General features: G+C 39.4%; 1 protein-coding gene across 2 annotated transcripts in view; it reads right to left on the bottom strand.

The window, feature by feature from the left end:
* MEIS1 (Meis homeobox 1) overlaps positions 1 to 23,982 on the bottom strand; it is a 209,837-nt gene that overhangs the window by 77,947 nt on the left and 107,908 nt on the right. The gene's annotated exons all lie outside the window — the stretch shown is intronic.

Below are 23,982 nucleotides of genomic sequence, written 5' to 3'. Positions count from 1 at the left end.
TCTTTAAAGTGGTTGTATACCTTTTTTTTTAACTTTTACCTACAGGTAAGCCTATAATAAGGCTTACCTGTAGGTAAAAAAAATATTTCCTAAACCTGTACAGTTTAGGAGATATTCCTCTCGCAATGAGCCGCTGACTGCAGCGGCGCATGCGCACAGGGGATTCTCGGCTGACAGCCCGGCAAACTCCAGAGCTTGCCAGACAGAAGTCTCCCGCGTGCATGCGTGGGAGTGACGACATCAGTGACGCGCCGGAGTGACGCGCCGGAGCCGCGATACCTGGAAGACACGCAGAGGGGAAATGTCAGCTCCCTCGGCATGGACAGGATGAGATGCCGGTGCCTAGTTCTAAGGTAAGTATCTCATAATGAGCTAGTATGCGGTGCATACTAGCTCATTATGCCTTTTCCCTTGCAGGTGTAGGAAAAAAAAATCCTTCCCCACAATACCCAAAACTAAAAAATGGTTTGGCTATACATACATTTTAAGAACAATACAATACTCATCAGAAAAAAAAACATGCCTCTTAGACAGCATAAGTTTTCTCATTTGTGCAATGATAACATTTATAAATATTTACATTGGCTGTGGCCTTATATATTTGATAATAAACTTTTATATGTAAAACATATAAAGGACTTAAATTGTAATAAGATTTCGCTCTTTGAAGTGCTTCTATGAAGCTGCACTATTAAAGTGGTGTTCCGGCCGAAATGATACTTTTTAAATAAAAATACCCCTATAATACACAAGCTTAATGTATTCTAGCAAAGTTAGTCTGTAAACTAAGGTGTGTTTTGTTAGTTTATAGCAGTAGTTTGTTATTTTATAAACTTACAGCAGGCCGTGGCCATCTTAAGTGTGGGCATCTGAAGCCAGACTGTATTTCTTCCTGGATCTCATCCTTGCAGATCTCGCACATGCTCAGTGCAGCACAAGCAGTGTAATAGGTTTCAGGTCAGGTTTCCATAGCAACGGCAGTGTCAGAGGAAGTTGCCACCCCTTCCCAGAAGGCATTGCAAACAGGAAATGATGCAATGGGCCACGGCCAGGGAGGAGGAAGTGAAAAATGAATACAGCAGATATACAGTAGGTGCTGAGAAAAAAAATTTAAAAATATCCAATTCGTTTACAGTGCACAGTTTAGTGAGGGATGCTGAAGAGTTGTAAAAGTGAGTGGAACTCCACTTTAAAGGCAACATAGATGGCTTGGGAGAGCTGGCGTAAAACTTCCCTATACTACCTGAGCTATAGGACTGTTTTTGCCTGGATGCCAGGTAAGCTGGCTATAATCTGGGCCACAATATGTAACCAAGTCCAGGTTAATTAAATAAAGTGGTAAACACTATGAAGAGATCAAGACCATGTGGAATACAATACCCTTCCACCATCAAGACATAAAATTACTAATACAAACATAATGCATTTATTTTCAGTGTATATGTAATGCCAACATTAAATAGCACTTGACTGGGTACATACAGTAGCTCTTACCTCACTAAGACTCCCATAATTTTATGTTCCTAGCATACGCAGGATTCATTTTTTAGTGGGAGAAAATGTGGTGCCTCGCATTTCTAAAGATGTCTTGCCACAGTAGAGAGGGAACAGCGTTAGAAACTCCTTATTGTATTAACATAGATAGCCCTTAGATTATTTTCCCTAGATTTCAACAACATTATCGGTGCAGAAGGATACTACTATTATTTTCAAGAAGACTTCTAAAGGAAAGATCCTTCTATGCATTACTATCATTTTCAAGAAGACTGCTAGATGCAATATCCTTCCATGTTACTACACAGAATAGTCTAAAGCCAGGACCACTTATTCTTTCAAATTTTTTAATGTACTTTGAAATCTAAAATACGCAATAGATGAGTGGAAAGTGCACTTCTGAACTAGGGGACAGATGTATCACATGCCTGCCTGTGCAGTCTGGAGGAGGTGTGTAAATCACATGACTTGCTGAGTTACATAACATTTGCTAGCTCTGACTACATATGTGCATGTATTTCAAATGTTTATTTAGCACTCCTGTGGTGTTCAAGATTCCAGTGTTGTATATTGCAATATCATATAACAACTTTAAAATAGTGGACTATAATACGAATAGCAATGTAACAGAGTTCTTACTAGCAACAATCTTCTTTGTTTTCAATGAAATGGGACTAAAGAGGCTAAAATTGTCCGATTGTGTCATTAGAGTTCAGTATGCCTGTTTTAGAGACATAAAACATTTCAAGAATACTTCCTGTGGATGTCATTACATTCCAGAACTCCTTTCCCCCATCAAGATGACTTCCAAAGTTAAACTTCTTGCCCTGAATCCCAGGGGGCTGTCATTCTTGTAATTGATGATGTTTTCAAGACTAGGTGGAAGTTTGGGGGGGACATTAGGTCTCAATAAAGCTTAGAATGAGTGATGTGACTTGGCTATGCTTTTATCCATGAGTTCCACTACTTCAAGAGTGCAGATACTGTGTTCTCAAAACCGAAGGTTTTAATACATCTCTGTTGCCTTACAGATTGAAATAAGGAAAGTATTCCTAAATTAAAAAACCGAGGACAGAGATATGGCTAGTTGCTGACACAAATATTTTCCCAGGACACTATTACTAAAGAGCTAAGGAAAATTACAGCAGGAGGTCCTGAGCACACAACAACCCAAACTGGAATATAGTAAGATTTTAGTACTTATTGTAAAATCTTTTTCTTAAAGTCCATTGAAACCCACAGGAACGGAGTCATTCTTAGACATTTGGGTTATACTGCTGCCTCCAGAAGGTTTGGACACTTAAAAAAAAATAATTAAGTCTGCACCAGCAGAAGTTGGGAGCAAAGTAACTACTAATAGGTGTAGAAATGTAACTACCCAGGAAGATAAGACCACCAACAAAATAGTCAACAGAGGGAGCACCACAACTAGGTTTACTATGCCTAAGGCAATTACAGATCCCTAAGGGAAAACTGGACAAGTCCACAAGGAAAGACCAGCCAGTCTAAAAATGACAAAAGCCTTAAACTTATGACCCTAGGCATTAGGGAGGAAAATCTCTGAAAAGTAGCAGGGGTGCCAAATCTCACTTGTGATAATCAAGAAGAACTATCTAGCAATATACCTCAAAAGGGGATAGTAAAGGACCTCAGTAGTCAGAGACAGAGACACCCCACCAGAGTAGAAAGGAGTGGGAAGACAACCACTCAACATTGATGCAGTAACACCAGAAAACAGTAAGATGAGTAGATCTGTTCACAAGGACAACTGGTGTTGACACTAGAACTTGACAGGGAATAATAACCCTGCATTGCCTGCCTACCTGATCTATGATATAGGACAAGTTCACTGACCCACCTGATCCATGGAAGCATCCACAGTTGCAGAGTGATATGAATGGACATTAGCCAAATATCTAAAAACTATCTTCTGATTGAGGACTGGAACAGGGAAGATATTTTGAGGAACTTCCCCTAAAGGCTGCAAATCAGCCACAGTAGAGGGGCCTGACTTCAAAAATCTGAGTCCATGAGCAGGGTTGCCGTGTGCGTAATCTGCTGACGATCCAATGTAACACCAAGTCCACCAAAAGATAAGGGATACCCAAACATCAATGTCTGTCCCCAGAATGGATACTACAGGATGGAGAGGCTCACAGGGCAAAACAGCGCCTCTAAAGGGAACCATGTGGTTGAGAGAAACATCCTCAACATCATTCAGTGCAGGGACTAGGTCACTCACTCTTCACAGCAAGAAAGTGACGACCAACAGCATCCAGATCAAGGGATTTAGTCACATCAGAATCCCCTGGGGAAGCAGGCATTGACTGCTTTAGGAAATTTGGAGTTAATAGTCAGGCATGAGGACAGCCCTGGGGCAGGAGTCCTCCAGTGATGGAGAGGAGGAAAAACCCTGTATAACTTAGAGACAAGAGGTTCATATAAGGGACCATTAGAACTATAGGGACCACCTACATGACTCACCTCTAGTCCAGACCTGATACCAAGGGAAAGACTAAGAATGACTGAAGATTAATGGGCAATGTAAGAATGCAAGAGGCAATGTAAAATGAAACTTCTGGCAGCCATAAAAATTAGTCCTGCATTGCATAAAATTAGTCCTGCATTGTAAATGATAACGTCAGAGAGGGGGCAGCCACACAATTGTCAAAGAGGAGAGGTTTTATGAGATGGGTTGTAAGGCTGGGAGGAAGCCAGCAGAAAGAATAAAGTGAGTATTCCTCTGCTTTAAACCTGCCGAGTGTTTTTTTTTTTTTTTTTTTTTTTATAACTGACTAGAATTCAGCCTTAAATTAATTTACCTTGTTCTAAATGTTTTCTAAATGTCTTTTAAAATGTGTTCTGCCATTTTTTTTATTTTTACAGCTATGGACCTAAGTTTTTCTGATGGCATGCTTTTCTAAATGCCAGCTTCTTCTCCTTTTCTATGCATAAATGTGATGGTGACTGATGGGTACATATTTATATTGTAATTCTGACAGCAGTTGCAGCATTAGTTATCAATGCAAACTCGAATTAAAAAAAAAAAAGTCGGCTCCCTGCCAAGTCTGCGACAGCACAGCATGTCTTACCCGGGTTGCCATGGGTGACTAGTGAGCTGGCATCCTGGGGATCCAGCACAGAACAGCCCCTGACTAATGACTTCTAGATTCCAAATGACCTTTGATCCTTAATGGTCCAGACAAAACAGATGACCTAGTTAAAAAAGGCACCATGGTCCTGCAAGATTATAGTTAACATAACAAATAAAACTGGCAAGACTTATAGGGAATGCCAAATGTTTAATGTCTTTTACCCTAGACAACATAATAGTTACCATAATGTAGAAGGTCCTTTTTGTCACAATTGGAATTAAAGGCTGACACAGGCAAAGAAACAGTACACATAACGTTAACAGGAGTTATGCGAAAATGTTTTTTTGAGGGGGGGGGGGGGGGGGGGGCTTTAACTGCTATTCAGGTCGCCCTTGAGAGGTTTCTTCTTATTTACTGTTACTGTGACAACTGTTTCATCAGACAGGAAATGCTTTTTTAAGTAGCATAAGGGAAAGTGAGAACCTCTGTTGATTTTTTATTGCTGCCTATGTCCTTGTTGCAGATTTTCTCTTACTTCCTGTTCTTCTAATATATTGGAATTTCTGGATTTATATTTATGAAATTTTTGGATAATAATAGCTATTCTATTTGTTTTACATTTAGGGGGTTATTTACTAAAGGAAAATCCACTTTGCACTGCAAGTGCACTTGGAAGTAAAGTCTCTGTAGATCCGAGGGGGACATGCAAGGAAAATAAAAACAGCATTTTAGCTTGCACATACAGTGCAAAGTGGATTTGCCTTTCGTAAATAACCCCCTTAGTGGCACTCTGGAATTTGTTTGCACTATGGGGTTGATTCACTAAAGGCAAAAAGACTGTTCACTTGCAAAATGCAGTTGCTCCAGAGTTCAGTAAATGAGGTAAAGCTTCACTTGTAAAAGTACTTAATCATGTGCAAGGACAATAAAAAAAAGCTGCATTTTTGCTTGCACATGATTGGATGATGGACGTAAGTAGAGCTTTTGCTCATTTACTATGCTCTGGAGCAACTGCACTTTCCAAAGTGCACAGGGGGTTATTTCCGAAAGGCAAATCCACTTTGCACTACAAGTGCACTTTCAAGTGCAGTCATTGTAGAACCGAGGGGGACATGCAAAGAAAATAAAAAACAACATTTTATCTTGCACATGATTGGATGATAAAATCAGCAGAGCTTCCACCCATTTCAGATCTACCCCTCAGATTTACAAGGACTGCACTTCCAAGTGTACTTTCAGTGCTCTTTCAAGCACGCTTGCAGTGCACTTGTAGTGCAAAGTGGATTTGCCTTTCGTAAATAACCCCCACAGTGTGTTTGGCTTTAGTAAATCAAGCCCTATATCCATTGAGCTGTGTTGATCTGCACTGATCAGTGCAGGCTCAATGCAAGGGCACATGGAATCTAAATCTACTGGCCAAAGGTGCCCCTCTTGCTCATTCTTCCAGAATAGGGTCACTGTAATACAGAAGGTGTGTTACTGGCCAGATTACCAGGTGAAAACAGAGGTAAAAAAGCCTAAAAAAAGAAAACGTATGCAGCCACCACATCTAATGATTTGTAATCTGCAACATATTACATTCTTTGGTTTTAACATAATACTGCTTTAAGGAATGTATATGCTCTGATTCCAAGGCACATTGGCCTGTATTATTATACAAGTTATTATATAATTATGAAGTATAATGAGCAGAAAGTATACTATCCCACAGCAACCAATCAGACTGCACTAAAATGATGAAAGCTGGAATCTAATTAGTTGATGTCGCTGACTGACCTTTCACTAGGATGAATAAAAGTCAAGCTAGATGACATGTGACGATGGTTCCAGGGTGACTGCTAGTGTAAAGTGGTATTTTCTTGTGCTGAAAACTGCAGCTGTCCACATTGGCAGCCACTCAGTATGAACTGTTTCCAACTATTCAGAATTGTGTGCCATTTGTGATATTGGATATCTTGAACCATTTTAAAAAGAAAGGCTGGACAGAAGGAAAGCTAACATGGTGGGCACCCCAGGGTGGGCTGTCTACATGGCAATAAAAACCTTCTTCGCTGAATATTATCAACATAGTGATGAAGTTGGACATGGGCAAATGACAAAGTTCTGTCATCACTCAGGTCGCTCACTCCTGCCAGGCCTCCTTGGCTGAGTCCTCTCAAGCACCCTGCGCATATACAGAAATCCGGTCATGATAAATTATAATCTGTCTTGCTGCATCACAGACCCTGCCAGAATTATACTCCAGTGTTCGTGACTAAGGCTCCCTCTGATCACGAGAACAGCTTTACAAAATAATGAAATTCCAGCAAGTATGAGAGAGAAGAAAAAAAATCACTGAATTATAATAAGAGCATGTGACCACCCGATTTGTCTATTAGTTTTCAGGCCTGTTGATAATCTGGATTCAGTTCACATGACATAGGATTTTGAAAATCAAACAGCTATATCTACAAAGAAACATAATTAAAAGCATTTCTATTGTTATCACAACATATCAGACCAAGCTCTGTGGGGGAGCTGTTTACACAGAGATTGTTCAGTGGTTTCTTAAATTGCCTACTCATGTCATGGTAACAAGTAACCACACAGGGCTCCACCTGTAACATCCTAATGCCTAGTACACATGATGAGAAAATAGGACGAAAAAATACCGCTTTCAAAACGATTTTACAATAATCTGATCATTAGTACACAGCTTTCGAGAGCCACAACCGGTTCATGCAAAATTATCCAAAGGGACAAGCATGAAATTTTTTTCTCGCATGATACCAGAATGTACAATTTTTGTTTAATGAGTACAGTATTCACCTGAAAAAAATCGTACAACCAAGACCACGCATGCTCGGAACTGAAAGAATACATTACAATACAATGCAACACATGACATCACTTCCGAAGTTGTTTTCTGCTGTATGAAAATTTTCGTAACTTTAGTAACCTACTGGTTTTTGATAGACTAGCATGCAAACCCCCTTCCCCCCAAAAAAACGGACGATCACTCATCCGATATTCTCATTGTGTGTACAGGCAGGGTATACACGCATCAAAATCCAGCCAGTTCAGCAGTAATTTTGATGTGTGTTCCCCTCTCTGTTTAACAGAAGCTGGTATAACAACTGACTTCTGATGAATGGTCCTGCTGGAAAACCAGCATTCCATCAGCCATTGCAGTCAATGGCTGCAGTGCTGATGTGTGTATCCTGACCAGAAGGATGCCCCAGCAGGGGAGATCCCTGCATCCTCATTGCTTGCGCGGATGCAGGGATCTGTAATATTTTTTTTTTTTGCTCAACCTGCTGGTTGAATGAAAAAAAATCTGCGTGTATACCCAGCTAAAAACTGGCCAAAGATAGAATTCTGAATGAAAACTTTTAGGAAAAGAAAGTTTGTTGGTTTTTTTTAATCATTGGTGGGTCAAATTAATGTTTGTTTTTGTACATGAGAAAATTCAAAGGAGCAGGAGAGAATTTTTTTCTTGAACCAATGAATTTATAACAGTGTATGTGGCATTCGTTCGGTAAAGGTCATTAATTCCAAAATCAAATGTTAAAAGCAAACAAAATATTTCAAGCGACGTTCAAATGCTCTGAGAATATTTTGAAAATTTTCAGACGAATTTTGCAAATACTTTTCATCAAATTTCTATCTATGGCCAGCTAAAGTGTTTAGGTTAAAGATGCATTATGGTTGCTCTATGTCAGGGGTAGGCAACCTCGGCCCTCCAGCTGTGGTGAAATTACAAATCCCATCATGCCTTTGCCTCTAGGAGTCATGCCTGTGATTGTTAGGGTCTTGCAATGTCCATGGGACTTGTAGTTTCAAAATAGCTGGAGGGCCGAGGTTGCCTACCCCTGCCCTATGTATTACGTTTATCATTTTTCTTGATAAATTTGTATTGGGTGATTTCTGTAATACAAGTGATAATTTCCTCAAATCTACTTCAATACAATAAATACAGTACAAACATGCTCAGAAAGCTAATGGCACAATAAAATTAAATGAACAATGGTGCAGTTTGAGACCATTTGCATTCTATCACAACATCTGTAAAACAATTGCTGCAATTGGACAGCTGCAAAACGTAGAATTTCAATAGAACCACAAGTTATAGTTCAGTTGTTCAAAGCATCTGTGCTTCCCAATGTCAGCTGGCTACACACAGACCACTAATAGGCCAAGATAATTGTAATGGTACATCTACGTGGCCATCAGACAAGTATTGTTGGTGCCGAAGTCAGATCAGGTAGGTAGCCCAATCTCTTATGTGTGGTGGACCCCAGGTCTAAGCCTAAGGTAGCTAAATTCCTTGAGATCAGCATTCTGGCGCTATTTTGATTATTTCATCTAATTTACTGCGTAGCTACAGAAAAAATGGTCTGTTAGGGCATCTAACCTGGCTAATGCTCTTAAGATGTAGGAAAAGTTGGTTTGTCTAAGGGCCGGTTCTGACCACAATTTCTACATTCTGGATGGATTTTTGCATGCACCTTTTTGATGCACTCTGGTTTGTTTTTTCCTTTCTTTTTTCTTCATCTCAATTGAGGAAATATGCGTTCCGGTGCATTTTGATGCATTTTGCCACTTTCCATACAGGAAAAATGCAACATGTTCTACTTGTGTTGACTTCACTAGAACGCACTGCACTGGTGTGAACTAGGGTCATTAGAATCCATGTAAACACAGCCCTAAAACATTTCCCTTGCTTGTTATCATTATATTGCTATAAGCAGTAGCATTAATGCTGAGAACACACATATATAACAATTCCATCTAGCACTAACAGTTCAGTCTTCGGTAAAATAAAAAAAATCAACAAAAAATTATTTGGCACTCCAATAGCAAGGAAACTCCATTAAATTCTCCAATGGCTCCACTAGAGTAATGTTAACACTTGGAGGAGTATGTGACATTTCCACTAATGAATCTAATTGTAACAATGGAAAGAAGTATTAACCAAGTATGCTTATACACTTGATTTCATTACAAAAAAGGTGACATGGAAGAAGTGACATAAGTTTTGGTAATGATTACTTAATAATCATCACTTACATTTATATTTACAACACTCACTAAAAAAAAAAAAAAAAAAATGAATACAGTAAAGTACAGGACCGGTGTGTGTCACATTTAGGCTTTTTGAAAAAAAGGTCTCTGCACACCTAAACATGTGAATAAAATGGGTATTTTATTAATACAAATATATTTTACTTTTTTAAGGAAACAGGAGGAAATATGTAGACTGACATGTCTCACCTTCTAAACATGCTTGCTGGGTCACTGACCAGATTAGAAAGTCAAAGTAAAGTCAGATTTCCTGATGTAAATACTTGTTCCAGTTCAGCAATTCATAAAATATTTAGGACAATGGATAAGCATGAGAGCCAGGAAACTAGCATTTCATCAGAAAGAGATGGTAGTAACAGCTTCTATATTTCCTTTGTACAGGTTTTCTTTAATATTGTTTTGGTGGTGTGTCGCTTTAAAATTTCTCATTGGTTTAATTATTTTTTTTTTTTAAGGAACAAATTATACAAAATGAAAATAGCAACTGCCAGCTGACACACATGGGACACCTTCTGTTCAGAAGCTGGATAAAATAGTGATTTACTGTAATTTGTGTACACAACAAGAGCCTTGAGGATTTCAGCAATGTGATGTCCGTGAATTGTCCTCACATTGGTCCACTATCAGCACAGGAATCCCTAACTGAAACCTTTGTACAAAGGATGCAGAAAGGTCATTATGTTGCCTCAACCATAATTTCTGCAAAAAATATACTGTTCACTTCACTAAGACTCTGCAACATCATTGTGGAGGTTTGGACAACATTTCAACTTTTAGGGTGACAGTGCTTTACAAGCGGATAATGATTACCATTGATATTGCTTGGAGTAGGCTCCCTACAGGCAGCTGTCTGTATACAAGCTACAGCTAACATTCTCTTCAAGAATAAAGAAAGCAGCTTTCTATATTTTATTATTACAATTTTCGGCTATTTTCTTAGTTTTAAGAGAATATGCCTATTTAACCAGGTATAATTGTAAATTGTATAATTGTAAATGCACCAGTTCACTAACAAAGTTTTCCACTAGCAAATATGTTTTTCTTTGTTCTGGTTATGGAAGAAAATGGTTAGAACTTCTAACTTTTTTTTTCTTCACGTTCCATTGGGGAGATTTCCCTTCACTTCCTGCCCCATATACACAACAACAAGAAAAAGGAAATCTGTCTAAAATCCACTCATCGGTCTGAATGGTTAATGAGGCGGTCCGAAGAGTTTTGAGTGTGCTTGCTGTGTATTGGAATCAAGCTGTGCTTTATACTACATGCTTTCCTTGATCCTCTGTAATGGGGGATCACGGTCATCTGGTAAGAAGTGATTTCTACTAATTTGGTGGTGGATTCAGCATGACTTTTCTAATAGCGTTCTGGAGCCGCCATCGCACATACGGATGGACTTCATTGATTAAGTTTTGAGCACTGGTGGATTTTATATTTATGTATATTGATGAATTTTATTGGTTTATTTATTTTTTTGAACACTGGTGGACTTTATATTCATTTATAATCCATATAATTAATTATTATGGTTTATATATATTTTTTGAACACTGGTGGACTACATATTGATTAATCATCATTTATGTTTTAAAGGTTTAGCGCGATTCTATTTTTCTCTTAATGTAGCAACATCTGGCAGGGGTTCTATCCCTTCCTTACTCTATCCAAAATGAAAAAGTAACTGCTAATTATTCTTATTAGTGATTTTATATGCACATGCCGTTGTTAGTGCAGGCATTAAGCTATGGTGAGAGCTCCCAATATTCAGCGTTAGAGTTTTAAATACAGTGGGGTTGATTAAGGGCACTTTCACACTACCAGTGCCCGGGCGTCGGCGGCAAAGCGCCGCTATTTTTAGCGGTGCTTTACCGTCCTTTTTGGAATGCTTTTCAGCTCCTAGCGGGGCGCTTTTAACCCCCGCTAGCGGCTGAAAAAAGGGTTAAAACCAACCGAGAAGCGCCGCTGCAGCATTTTTCAAATGGCTCTCGAGTGCTGCCTTCTCAGCTAAGGGAAGCCTTGCGGCTTCACAGCTGGTTCCCTACTGCGCATGCGCGAAGTGCGCTGCACTTTGAGAGTAGCACGGCGGCGGGGGAAGGAGGAGGGGGTCGGAACTTACAGGTGAGTTTGCGTGGCACGCTCAGCCGGAAGTGGGAGCGGGTACCTTTCAAAACCAGGTGCCCCCCGAAAGGTGCCAAATGTGTCAGCGGTAGGGGGAGGAGGTAAACAAGCGAGGCTTCCCCTTTTTTGATGGAGCTCCACTTTAACTGGTAGAAGTAACAGTGCTATCATCAATGTACTGTACAAAGCCTGGGCAAAGGGCAGTGCTGCGGATGAGGCCCAGCAGGTCCACTACAGACTGTGTATAAAACTACAAGGGATAGCTACAAGACTAGTCTCCCTGCACAATGTGAGAGAGCAGCAGGGACCAGTATTTATTACCAGTAACTCCTGCAAAAGACAAAATGCAGGAGCTGTTTTATGCTGGATTATTGCACAGATCTGGCAGAAACACACAGCGGAGCCCAAGATTCCAGCACAAATACACATGCCTCTTTTATTTAGACAGTATTTCTTTATCCCAGGTTTTAATCACAACACACTACCACAGTTAATTATTTTTCTGAGTTGCAATATTGCAAAATAATTCTTGGCCTGCACGCTGAACCAGTTCACAAGCATTAATACTTAAACGGTTCGTATGTGCCACATCTGTCATTCTGTCCCAGGGTCTATGAGGCACAACCAAGACTGTGTGAGCCTATTGATTTCCCTTGCATTTATTTTAATTTACTTAACCATTGAGAAATACATGAGAACATAAAGGGTAACTGTCCATTACCACCTTGTACGCAAGCACTGTTTTTCTTCCGATCCCAGTTAATATTTCCCAAGAAATACAATTTGTTTGCTGTGTACAAATGAATTATAAAAGGCCTCACACCTGTTTTTGCTTGCTAACTGGTGCACTGAGGTATTCTATAATGTACTTAAAGATTGAATACATATGAAGGCCTTATTACATCTGTGTGCAAAGGGTGGTAAATTAGGCCCTAATTACATTAACAGGGAGGCTGGCTTCCCAGCTTAAATTTTACATGAGCTCTCAATATAAATCCAAAGGCACTGCTGTGGTTTCTTTACGAGCGAATGATTATAGTAACTTCCTATGTGGTCACTAAATATTCTGTTTACAAATAAACTGAGAAGCTTTGAGCCAACTTGCCTGGGTAATAATCCGTTATTTTATCTCTCCTGTTTTTTGTTTTTTTTCTAGTTTTTTTTTAACAGACCCTTGCCACACAAGTGAGGCAGCAACAATCAGGAGGCCCGGTTTCAACTAATTACTCTATCACATAATTTCACAAATTGCCTTTTCACAGGGGAGCCAAGTGCAAAACAGGCTCACAGTGGGATTTCAGACAGCAGCTTTCATTTACTACTCATTTCTTGTTAAATTAAACAAGAAAGAAGTGGAGAAAAAAAAGAAGGCTTGCAAATGAGGCGGGCAATTGTAGATCATAATCATACCGTTCAGACAAAGGACTCTGCGACACTGTGTATCTTAAAGGTTGTCTGGAATAGCCCAACTCTTGGAGGCTTTTGTGAGTAAGGTGAGAAAAACATGCACTTTCTCTGAATGTTGTTCAGACTCGAGAGCTAAAATAACCGTTGTAAAGCTTAAGTGATTTTCTTGAAAAGGAAAAAGTAAAAGGAAAAAAAAAATAGCTTGGTTGCTTTACTGCTAACATGCTGATGGAATATTCCAGGGTGTTCGAGAATAAATAATACCTAAGGCCAGGTCTTATGGGTTTTGCATCAGCCCTATGTATATCTAGATGTTAAGGAACCTGGTAAGGGATCATGCTCACAACCAAAATGTCATTTCACCCAGACCATCTAAGAACTCCTCCACCTAGTACCCCAGCATCATATTTATCACAGTGTGTAAAGGCATACCATAGAGTCCCAATGCAAAGGTGTGTCAGAGGTATCTCTGGGTCCAGTATCTTGAAGAAGTTGATGGAGGCACAAAATGGCTAGTACCAACAGTAACTTATACAAGAATCTTCAAACAGCAGATTGTAGGAACCAAGGCACAGCGATGCATGTCTTTTATACAGACATCCCATCCCCCATTAATTTTTATTTTCTGTAGCTAAGCAGAATTTCCTATACCTTTAATTATTCATAGACATGGCATTTGATTGCCCCAGCCATTTTCAGCTGATTGGGTGGCAATCTCATGTTTGTGAGTGCCTAAAGACTCCACCACCCACTTTTGTTCCCTTTCCCCCTTTTTTCCCTTTTCCCACTATCTTCCTTAAGATAAACCTGCAAACTTGACACTAAAGGCTAGTATACACGGGCCGAATATCGTGCGCCATCGGCTGGTTCAATAAAAACCGTCTGAAAACGGCCTCTGTGTACGGCAGCCGATCTGTTCTGTCGGGTTCTGTCGAAGGGTCATGACCCTAAAAGGTCTGCTGACCGCCTCCCTGCTCTAGTGGGGGGCCGCCCCCCTGTCAGTACACAACAGCACAGCAGAGAAGATCGCTAAACTAACTTAAGATTGTTAGCACAGCGGCTCTGACCTGAGCTGTCAGTAAGGCAGGCCATACATCAACCAATTTTACTTTCTTTCAACCACAAGTTGAAGGAAAGAAAATAGCTTGATGATTCCTCCATCAACTCATTCAGTGTTGATGGGGGATTCCCTCCTGTGGAGCTATTGTATTCTGACAGCCGGAGGTTTCCTGAATGTCAGAATACAATGATTACTGCTGGTAGCTATATGAAAAAAATCTGACAGGCTGGTTGTACTGAAGTCGATCAATGAATTGAATTCAGTACAACCAGCCTGCCTATACATGGATCAAAATTTAGATGGTTCAGCAGTTCTAAAGCACTTTCCGGCATTTCCACGCTCTAAAGCAGTGGTTCTCAACTCCTTTCCTCGGGACCCACTAACAGGCCAGGTTTGCAAGATAACTGAAATACATCACAGGTGATATCATTTGCTGCTCAGTGATTGCAGTATTCTAGTCTGCATCTCCCCAAGGTAATACTTAAATTCTGGCCTGTTAGTGGGTCCTGAGGACCGGAGTTGAGAACCACTGCTCTAAAGAGTGACAATCAAACAGATAAGCCTCAAATAAGCAGTATTTCTAGGGATTTAAATAATCTGGTACAATTTATCTCTTTGCACAATGTAAATTTCTATTCAGGGGTCCATTTATAAACTTTTTAATACAAGATTTAAGAAGATTTCATTGAGGATTCACATACTTTCCTAACTGAATACAATTAGACAAATTATTGAATCTTTGGTAAAAGTTGTGTGAAAACAGTTATACATAGACCCCAAACTGTGGTACACCTGTAATGCATTTGAATTAGCAATGCCCAAAACCATTGTAGAGATGAACATATTATGTAAAAGACAGATAAACAGTTTTGTGCATAATTCATTTTGCTCTAAGGAATCTATGTTGGAATTAGTAAATGACCCTTATCTGCTGGTAACTGAGATTGCCTGAGGTTTGCTAACAAACATTTGAACTTTTGTATTGCAAGATATAAAAAATGAATTGGCTTAAACTGTTATAAATCTGATGCTCATAAAACGTTATATCAGATTGCTATACCACATTTTAAACTTTGGCCCTTGCTTTATTCCTGGACTAAACGGCATGAACTTCAGTGTGAGAAGAATGTTAGTCCAAATGTGTTTGTAATTACACAGCCTTATGGTATTATCATGATGTTGTTCCTGTTTAGCTAGATAGATTTTAACAGTGATTTGTGAACTACATTCTATATTTAGAAATGTTTTCCTGATGGGCATCTCTCTATTTATCTATCTATCTATCTATCTATCTATCTATCTATCTATCTATCTATCTATCTATCTATCTATCTATCTATCTATCTATCTATCTATCTTATTAGTCAGCCAGCATTATCATATGCTGTCTAGGCGACACTGTATAATGCTTAATGATTTGACAAAATACTTAACTAATTAACTATTTAATTATAAGGACCATCCTTTTAAAGTTTAACCCCATAATGTTTTACCTCCTTCATGACCAGGGCGTTTTTTGCTATTCTGCACTGTGCTATTTCAACTGGCAGTTGCACGGTCATGCAACACAGGACCTAAAATACATTTCAATTACATTTTTATATTTTCTCCCACAACTAGAGCTTTCTTTTGTTGGTATTTGATTACCACTGTTTTTTTTTTTTTAATATATAAACGAAAAATTTTGAAAAAAACACAATTTTTACTTTTTGCTATAAAACATATCCAATTAAAAAAAAATTAAAAATCTGATTTTCTCATAAATTTGTTCTGAAACGTATTCTGCTACATGTCTTTGGTAAAAAAAAATATATATATATATATTGATTGGTTGGCGTGAAAGTTAAAGCATCTACAAACTACTGGAGTTTTATTTTATACTAGTAATGGTGGTGATCCGCAACTTACAGTGGAACTGTGATAGTGCGGCGGCAAATCTAACACTAACTGATACTTGGTAGGAACTGAGTAACTGACACTGACATCACCAGTGACACTAATACGTGATCAGTGAATAATGCTATACCCTGTCACTGTACTAATGACACTGGATGAGGAGGTTTTAACATCTAGGGGCAACTGTGTACCTGCTTTGCAGGGGGAAAACACAGCCACATCACTGCTCCATGTACAGAGCCTTGTGTTGTTAGTAAGCACAGGGCTCTGTACTGTGATTCTCTAAGCCAATCAGCAGGTTTCAGCCAAAAATAATTGGCCAGGACCTGCTAACTGACTTGTGCTGTAGCAAATGAAAGCACAGATTGGATAGTGTACGTGCGAGCCCCTACCTGTAAATGCTGGATCAGGTACATGTATGTGATCCAGAGCAGCGGGGCCACACTGCTGCAGTAAAAAGGTGGTGTATGGTTGGCTAGTGGTTAATCTATTTTAGAAAAAAAAAATGATCCCACTCTGCTGCAATATAACTGCAGACAATAGGCTATGCATTAACTACATACCACAAAAAAATTAGTCATTACAGTTGGAGTGGTTGATCCTGGCACCTATGTAAAAATAGGCATCCTGTAAATGTGGCTTGTTGCCCTAACTAGGGTTGAAGCACAGGTGTCCTAATATTTAGCAGATTTGGCAACTCAAAGAAATGGACAAAACCGACCAATCTGAACCTTTCACACTAAAGCCACTCTTTTAGGTTGATAGTGGGGTCAATGGTGGGGCTACAAAAGTGGTCAAAACAATATAGTCATAGCTTTCATACACAGACCATATTGGGAAGTGTATAAAACTTCAGGGCAAAGGCAACAAACATCCTAGCCATTGAATAATCAAATCTATGTCCCACAGCCATGGAAATGAAAATCAACAATAAAGTGAAAACGTGGCCCGTGTATGAATTGATACTTCAAAGAACCAATACCTGCAGCATCATAAATGATTTGATGTTGTGGCTCTTGGTTCAGTGAATGTTTCCTCTAAGAAGAACCAACTTCCCCCATGAAGAGAGACTGAACCTCTCCTGGAGCGAACAATCAGAAACATCAGTAGTAGAACTCTCTATTCTGTGCTCATGTATGCAAACTAGTAAAAAAATAAAGGTAAACTAAATAAATCTGCACAAAATGTAGAGACATTCCTTCACAACCCCCAATGAACTTTAATATTGGCCAAATTGGTTTTAATAATAGTATTTTTACACACCTTTATCACACAATATTTGAGCCTGCCGATAGATGCTTTGTATATAAATATGAATTTGTTTTTCTGCATGTGTGGAAATGATTATACAGACTGAATGCTAAAAGGGAATGTCAGCCAAAGAGCCTAACAATGTAAATATATGAAGAGTCTATAAAATTCTCAGGTCCCTGCAACAGTTTAAAGTGTACATGAAAGCTTTAGTTACTATGGCGAGTCACCGCAGAATGCGTCTGTACTGGGAACCATTTCTCCTGAAATAATCTGCAGAAAATTATCAAAGGGTTTCCTTATGGCTTTGGAAAAAGGATCCTGAAAATAATAAAACATAATGTGGCATGACATGAAAGTGCCCCGATTTGCATTTTGCATGGTTTTATCATACTAAGTTGAAAATCAGGTAGTGTCAATTAAGGGCTCTGCATAATGTATAGTTATTTGAAACTCTCCCCTGATCGACTAACTAATAGTGACAAATGGGGAGAGAATTTCATGGCAGTTAGTGCTTCTAAGAAGACCTGAAGTTAACCTCTCAGGGCATTAACTAGCAGGAAATGAGCAACCTGAAGGTCACTATTGCGATCAGAACATTTTCAGAGGGATTTTAAAGAATTATTCTGTGCTTACAGTAAACTTCACATTTCTCTTTTCTTAAACCATTTACAAATTAATTTGTAAATGTTTAAGGAAAACTATGGTAACAGTCTTGGTGGGATGGATAATTCCCCAGGAAAAGGAAGCTCTTGGTAGGGATCAGTGTCAGTTTGGCTGATCTTCCCCTTCAGTAGATATCATGCGGCCTTATGTGGAGGCCATCAGACTGTTGGACGTGTGAGCCACACTTTATCCAGTAAAGGTATTTTATTATTTTTCTTTTTTTTTTTCCTTTAGCAAGACCGTTAAGCTTTATGTAACATTTGAGTATAACGTTTTTGCACAGAACCTTGTTACAATCTAACTTTGCTTTTTTTTAATACTGTGTTAAGATGAGTAAATCTTACCTAGACTAGTTACAAAATAAATAATCTGAGTGCACATGTAATGCATTTACTTTTTGAGAGAACACAAAGTGCTCATGGTCATAGCACTGTAACTTCTACAATGCACTCGTGCCTAGTACAGGAGGGTACAAGAATTTAACTACACATGTGATTTTATAATGAAGTTGAAATTATATGGGGAGGTAGCAGAGGGCTACTAACAGCAGTCACAATGCTCTCTTTAGCTTAAAAAATAGTATAGCTCCCGTTTATCTGTTGTAATTGGTGAATTGGTTATTCAAAAAAAAAAAAAAAGCAGAAAGCACGTTGCCTATAGTAATATATTCTGGTATTTATCAATGGATTGTACTTACTGCTTATGCCTAGGCAGCACAAAATCTGGATGTAGCTTAACAGACACAGACTGATAGATTAAACCAAATTAGTACTAATCTGTTAATAATCATGAAAATATCTCCTGTGGCAAACCAATGTATAATGATCATCTCTGCCAATGCAAGTGGTCGAATTACTAACAATCCTATTGTCCCTCTAAACATCCATGGGTATGGTCACATTGTAAGATTAAACAGCTGGATCTGCTCATTGAGAAACTATGTTTTCAGGATATTTTACTCAAATTAAATCTACTGTAAAGACTGTAGAAGTCGGAAGAGAGCCTGGCCACCGCACACCTCGCCCGGCCCGAGTAGTTAGCAGCTAAAATAAGCCTTAGCTCGATTAATTCAAGCCATGCCCCCAACATGTTTGCCCTTGTCCCCAGGGCTTAATCATAAACTAACCTTTCCCCGGCCTGCACCCTCACAAGTCAGCAACATCCAATTCATCAGACCTTGTTAGCCTGAGCATTTTCCGTAAACATTGCTACAAAATCAAGAAAAGTGTATCAAAAGGCACTAATGATAACTGAACAAAGTCCAGTTTTACAGGAGCCACATATCTCTAAACACATTCTATTCATAGGTATAGCTCCAACAACATCTCTTTACAGACCATTTATAGTCAGTTTCCCTGAGGTAGCTTAATACTTAATGTCTCTGCTAATGTCAGAGACACAGAGTAGGGCTGGTTGGGGAGATTAAACCCATATAAACTAGAGGAGAACATATATAGGTGCCATAAAAATAGAATCTCATGGGAACTGAACCCCGGGCTCTGTAAGGATCAATGTCCAGGCTTCCATGGTCAAATACAATGTGCCTTTAATATGTGTTTGAGGCGCTTCTGCTGATTTAGAATGTATTACAAGTGCATTCAACCTGCAGTTGACCTCCTTCTGACCTGCATTTGACCCACTTTAAGCTGCTTTGCATTTTCATAGACTTGTATGGGAGGAGAGGCAGTCCTAAAGTGAACAAAAGCAGGTCAACACAGGTCCTTACAATGCAAATGGATTACTAACAGTGCAGGTTTTCCCCACTACCGTAGAGGGGCACAGCTGTATTAATTCGGAAAAACTAGATTAACTCACATGTAAGCCCTTCATCACATCAAATCCGACTTTGAAAGCATGCAACTTCACTTGAAATCGTGCGATTTCAAAGCCGCATGACAGCGCGACTTCAGGTGCAACTTGGCTGACACCTGTGTGATTTCATGCACAGATATCTATGCAAGTTACACCTGAAATTGGTGCGGCACCGCAAAGTCGGCGTTAGGCCGGTTTGACCGTTTCCATTGCAGACAATAGGGTGCAACTTGTCATGTGATTTGGACCTGATCGCATGACAGGTTGCACCAGTGTGACCGGGGGCTAAATATGTGAAGAGAGTGACCTGATTATATTCAATTTCAGGATGATTTCTTTCTCCAGGCAAAAGGAATATGTGAATATTTCATAGTATAGTTTCCAACATGGGAAAAACTATACTATTCAATTATCTTTAGCAATGTTCAAATTATGATATCACTAATCCTGGGCAATGAACAGACAACATAAATGATGAGTATTACCATCCAGGCAACCCCTTTGTATAGGATGCAGTGACATGAAACGCTAGTCTGTTTACATATAACTCCTATAATATGATGCATGTTAACAAACAGAAAGATTGGAAAAGATGCATACACAAATTGATATACTTCATTTGTATACTTCCGCAATTTAAAGCACAGAGACTATGATCTACGTGTGAATACCTGTACATAGAATGAACCACTCCAAACCTATTCAGACAATGAACTATGCTTTACTAGCCTCTGGAGAGCACACAGGAAGAAATTATTACACATTGTTGATTTCCTTTGGATGTAGGAAATGAGCGACATAACTCTCACTATGAACTTAAGTAAACATTTATCTAGTGATAGTAATGCAAATAAGTGTAGGGATTTTTATTACATGTGTTTAACTACAGATTTATTATTATCATACAGCAAATTTTACCATGGATCTTTATCTGTCTAGGGGATGCATTACAAAGCAAACAGTGCTTAGATTTGTTTTAAATAATAATGGATGCCATTCAAGCTTTCAGGAATGGAATATATTCTTTATAAGTGAGTTGTATCTTACAATGTTCATTCCGTTTTTACCAATACCCTGCATAAATCACTGATGTCACTGGTCCCCTGTGTACTAAATGCTGATGTCATTGGCTGATGTGATTGAATGTTGGTTGTGTCTGGTATGGATGTAATTAGATGATGGCACTGTACATTAATTATATGACACTAAATTGAGTACATTAGTTTAAACCCTAGTTCTCCTTTAAAGTTTCAGACATAGAATACACAGAGGTCCATGCACAAAACATTCTGGGTCAACACCAATGTTTATCATTGTTGTCCTGCTTATGTTCATGACCTTTTATCCTGATGCTAACTGGAGAGACTTCCAAGACACCTAAAATATATTACCATTTCTACAAATTTTGTCTCTGTTTTTGTTACATTCTGCAATTTACTAACTCATTCACTCCAGCTGCACCTTCGGAGTCATCACCACTTACATTACTACCATTAGGCTTGGTTCACACTGGAACCGGCTGAGGATCGCACGTCCCCCATTCTCCGGTTCAGGAATGAATCAGGACCAAATGTTTGCCTGAATTCAGCCCTGAAATGGAGCCAAAGATGCACAACGTTTCTGTGTAGTGCGCTCTGCAGCCTCCCCGGAGATAAGTGAACCGGCTTCATAGAGAGCCGTCAAATTCTCCTGCTATGCAAATTGGATGCAGGGAAACCCGCATTCAATTCACATAGGTGTGAACCCAGCCTTAATCTTAGCCTTAACCAAGAGATCTAATTTATGTCTACAACCCTTAGACAGCTAAATATTCTTTTTGGGTTTTGTCTTACATTTTCTATACATAAAAAAGACATGTTTGTTCATGCGCTTAAAGCAGAACTTCACCCAAAAAAAGAAGGTTCCGCTGTTCCTCCTTCTTCCCTCCATTCCTTCCCCGCCATATTTTGAATTTTTTTTTGCGAAGCAGTGGGTACCAATTTTTGACTGGTACCCGCCAGAATTTCAACTTGGATTGCTTGGATGGCCTAGCAGAACCTTTTGGGACATGTCCCAGGTCCCAGGTGGCTGTAGGAGCATTCACATGGTGCAGTGCGGCTCCCACATGTGAAGTGGGAAGCCGGAAGTGAAGCCACAAGGAGTCACAGCTGGCTTCCCACAGTTAACATGCTGCCATCGGGGACCTGACCACCAGTGAAGACCTGGCACGAGTGAGAACAGAGCTGGATCCCTGAACAGGTGAGTGCCTGTTTTTATTAAAAGACTTTTCATATTTGGAAACCTGGCTGAAGCTCCTTTTTAACTGCTTTTCGACCGCCGCATGTACATTTACGTTGGCAGAATGGCACGGACAGGCAAATGGGCGTACAGATATGTCCCTTTAAATTTGCCGCCATGTGGTCGCGCGCACCCCGCCGGCGGCGCACGACTCTGCCACGAGCTCCGTGAGTGTGATCACGGGTCCCGCGGACTCGCTGTCCGCAGGGATACCCGTGATCGTCTCACGGAGAGGAAGAACGGGCAAATGCTGATGTAAACAAGCATTTCCCTGATCTGCCTAGTGACACTGACACTGATCACAGCTCCCTGTGATCGGGAGCGGTGATCAGTGTCATGTCACATGTAGCTCATCCCCCCCACAATTAGAATCCCTCCCTAGGACACATTTAACCCCTGCAGCGCCCCCTCCTGGTAAACCCCTTCACTGCCAGCCACATTTACACAGTAATCAATGCATTTTTAATCACACTGATCGCTGTATAAATGTGAATGGTCCCAAAATAGCGCCAAAAGTGTCCGATCTGTCCGCCATAATGTCACAGTCACAATAAAAGTCGCTGATTGCCGCCATTACTAGTAAAAAGAAAAATGATTAATAAAAATGCCGTAAAACTATCCCCTATTTTGTAGATGCTATAACTTTCGCGCAAACCAATCAATAAACGCTTATTGCAATTTTTTTTTTTTTACCAAAAATATGTAGAAGAAAATGTATCGGCCTAAACTAAGGAAAAAAAAATTTTTATATATTTTTTGGGGATATTTATTATACCAAAAAGTAAAAAAAAATAGCTTTTTTTCAAAATTGTCGCTCTTTTTTGTTTTTTAGCACAAAAATAAAAAACGCAGAGGTGATCAAATACCACTAAAAGAAAGCTCTATTTGTGGGGAAAAAAGGACGTCAATTTTGTTTGGAAGCAACGTCACACAACCGAGCAATTGTCAGTTAAAGCGACGCAGTGCCGAATCACAAAAAATGCTCTGGTCTTTGGCCAGCCAAATAGTCCGGGGCTTAAGTGGTTAAAGAATATGTCAACCCAGAATTTCATATTCCTGATATGTGCCTGCTGTGACTTGTATTAAAATGTATGCAGGAGAGCACAGCGTGATCAGTTTTCTATCTGTGCTAAGAACTCTGCTCTACTCCAATGATCAGACTTGTGCTCACCCCCCCTCCCCCACAACCACCAGCCATTCACTGGGAAGATCAGTGTGCTGTTGCTTCTCCTTCCCTAGCTCTCTAAGATCCTTATGTAGCTGAGAACAGAGGTTATGTGATTACTTATAAAAAATATTTATAATGCTATATATATATATATATATATATATATATATATATATATTTTACCTTCCATTTCTATTTTAAACTGATTAGGTTGTTTTACAAGGTGAGGGTTTACGTATACTTTATCTAAAACAGTTTCACTAATTTCTGCTGCAACTTTAGTAATCTACAGTGCTATCGCCTTGTTATTGTTAGTTGAACCAAATCGTTTTGCCTAATTGTGGAAGAGTGACCATTTTTGTTTCAGGAGACATGATGTGAGGGCATGGTGTACTTTTTATGCCACTTTATACAGGGCAGCATGGGTGAGGGGATAAACTAGGACTCCTGGAGAAAGCATGTTATCAGGGGCTTATTGGTAAGGATGAATATGCAGTTAGAACACCACCTCAAGCAATCTCAGAATTTTGTTGTGTTTTGGTATACTGTTCATAATTTGTAGCAATAGCTTGTGTCCTCATATATCTCGAGAAGCTTAATAGCCCCCTTGGCATGCATTGTGACATTCTAGGCTATAATTGCAAAAGCATACATGATGTAGAGATCGGCCCACTGCT

The sequence above is a fragment of the Aquarana catesbeiana genome, linkage group LG04, assembly GCF_042186555.1.
Source record: "Aquarana catesbeiana isolate 2022-GZ linkage group LG04, ASM4218655v1, whole genome shotgun sequence".
In the NCBI taxonomy this organism is placed as follows: domain Eukaryota; kingdom Metazoa; phylum Chordata; class Amphibia; order Anura; family Ranidae; genus Aquarana; species Aquarana catesbeiana.
This window is presented reverse-complemented; position numbering and strand designations above follow the sequence as displayed.